We start from the raw sequence: 2,585 nt of genomic DNA on the forward strand, positions 1-2,585 counted from the left end.
TTACTTCAATAAAACCACTGTTGCTGCTGTGGTTCTTTAAGTTGTGGAAACCTTCCCTGCATCAGAGGGGCTGCAAGTTCTGGTCTTTGGGGGGTCACTATTTGTCCTGCTTTGTGATGGGACGAGACAAGGACCTGAGCAGGCAGAGGGAGAGGCTGACCTTGGCTGGCTGTGGGATACCCACTGTGATGCAGGAAGAATATGAGGTGAAAAAGCACACATGTTGAGAGAAAGACAGGGAGATCACTTACTGCCTATCATCAGGATCATGTTGCAGTTAAGGAATGGCACTCCCCAGTTTAGTGCTCCCACTGAGACTCCAAACCATGTGCTACCTATTCACTCTCTCCTTCCTCCTCCCTCTGCAGCTTGATGGAGAGGAGAGGAGGCACAAGAGGCAAGTATTACAGGTTGAGATATGAACGACTGACTGCAAACAGCAATGAGATATGAAAACAACAGTAACAGGAACAATACTTATGACTGACCCGTCCTTCCATTGGCCCTGTAAGGGACCTCTTCAGAAAAGACCCCCTTCCCTGTGGGAAATAAGAAAAGCCTTATGGAATAAAGACCTTTTTCACCTTTGTTAAATCCTGTTCTGTTCACTTTTGCTCACCAGAATGCATGCTGGGAAGGGCTCAGCTGTGGGTAAAGGTGAAGGGCTTGTCGAGCCTCTAAAGTGAGGAAATTATGCCTTAAGTTTTAGTTTTCCTATTTTTCAGATTCTGTGCTGCTTTACTGTGTAGCTCTGAGCTTCATGTTAAGTGTTGGCATGGATTCTCTTCATACAGTAGGTGGACAGAACAATCCTTTCCGTGGGACCAGGGACAACTGGTATAAGCTCCTAGCCCAAAAAGTATAAACAATGGTTAATCGAAAAGAGACAAACAAGGAGGATGGAAGTTCATAACCTGGGGCTGTATCTGGACAATTAGCTCCATTATGCAGATGGACCAAAACTTATAAATATGCGAGACCTTGTGACTGGTCTTCTACTTTGTGACTATTCTGGGTTCATCTTGGCTGTAACCCTGGCCAGGCTCTTGTACTGCCCAAAGTGTATCCATTGAGGCCTTTTAGTAAATGCCTACTTTATTCTTTAACTCTGTCTAGCCTCTGCTCTAGGTCAGACTTATCATGGCATCAGGATGAGTGTGTTGATAGTGACCTCCTGTGTGAGGCACCGATCAGTTTGGGAGACACGGGGACACCACGTGATCAGAGAGTGTTGTGGTGTGTTTTTATCCCCAAGGGTTTGTTTCTTTTCCCCCCTGCGTTGTTGGTTTAGTCTGAGTCGCACCTCGCACCTAGCTGTCAATCTTACCATAAGACTTTCCCCTTGTTGTAGAACGTTCTCTGCCCCTCCTCCTTCTAAAGGTTGTACCTGCCCCCTGCTCTGGTAATCCCCCAATACCCGAAACCCCATTGGCCTGTTTGAACTCTTCCCCTCCCCTGTGTTAACCCCCTGAGTGTTGCGAACCCTGCCTAATGCTCCTCCCGGTCACTTTTCATATTGGCTAAGAATTTGTACCCTCCCCTGAGACCTTCCCTCTATAAGAATCCCTGCAGAGCTGCGTTCTGCGTCTTGTGGTCCTGGATCCTGGGTAGGACGTGTCCCTTTGGCACCTTTACAAAAGACCTCTCCCTCATTCTTGCCCCTGCCTTCAACGCTGAGCTATTGACGCTGAAGCCCTACAGCTGTATCCTGGACTGTGCTGCTTTCTGGGAACAGCCCACTCCTGGTGCACGGCCGGGAGCTAATGGAGAAACTCCGGCACTGCATCAGGAGAGCTCACTGGGTAGAGCAACGCATGAATGGCGACACCACAGCCGCAGCCAGCAAATGTGGGCCTATTTTGGTTAGGTTTTGGTTAAGTTTCAAGTATAAAAAGGCTTGGTTCTTTACAATAAACGATCTTCTTTGGAGCTAGCAAGGAGGTCCGTATGTCTTTGTTTTCATTGCTGCGGTTCCCCTGTCCCTGGCAATGATGTGGTGGTACAGAATAACACCCATAACATCACTATCCTGGACATGCCTGCCCTGCAATTATTGCAAAAATTAACTGTCTAGCTGGAACCAGGACAGCGCAAAATGGACTTGGGGAAAATAATTTGATTTTTTGCTATTAAAATAGATGCCCAATATTTGTTGTCCATTAAAATAGCCTCTGATAATGAGAAACAAAACAGAAAATTAACCATCGCCCCCACTCTTCCTTTTTCCCAGGCCCATCTTCATTCCAGCTCTTTCATCTCCGCTCCTAGAGTAGCCTAGTGGGAAGGAAGGAAGCGGATTCAGCTCAGTCCCGAACCACTCCTTTCTGATATTCCTTCCTCCTCACTGTTCCTCTGCTTCAGCATGGGGTCCCTCCGCAGTTCCTGCAGTGATCATCATCCCCCTGCCCGGCCGCGGTGCTCTCCCGGAGCCTCCCCGCCGGCGTCGCTCACCTCGGCGCTGGCACCGCTGCTCCTCCCGTTGAGGTTTCCCCTGGCTCCTCTGCTCGCAGGGCCCTTCCCTCCGCGGGCTGTGCCCGGCAGGCAGCGGCGCTGGGGCCGCTCTCGCAAGGTGCGAGCGATCGGGG

At 49.6% G+C, this 2,585-nt stretch overlaps 1 protein-coding gene across 1 annotated transcript in view; it reads left to right on the forward strand.

Annotated features, from left to right (window-relative positions):
* The first annotated feature begins 2,438 nt into the window (after positions 1-2,438).
* The window catches only part of ARL14EPL (ADP ribosylation factor like GTPase 14 effector protein like), an 8,642-nt gene continuing 8,495 nt past the window's right edge, over positions 2,439-2,585 (forward strand). Inside the window, 1 exon segment of the mRNA XM_005430346.2 lies at positions 2,439-2,569. The gene's annotated coding sequence lies outside the window, so the exon portion shown is untranslated.

Source organism: Geospiza fortis, unplaced genomic scaffold (genome assembly GCF_000277835.1).
Source record: "Geospiza fortis unplaced genomic scaffold, GeoFor_1.0 scaffold962, whole genome shotgun sequence".
Taxonomy (NCBI): domain Eukaryota; kingdom Metazoa; phylum Chordata; class Aves; order Passeriformes; family Thraupidae; genus Geospiza; species Geospiza fortis.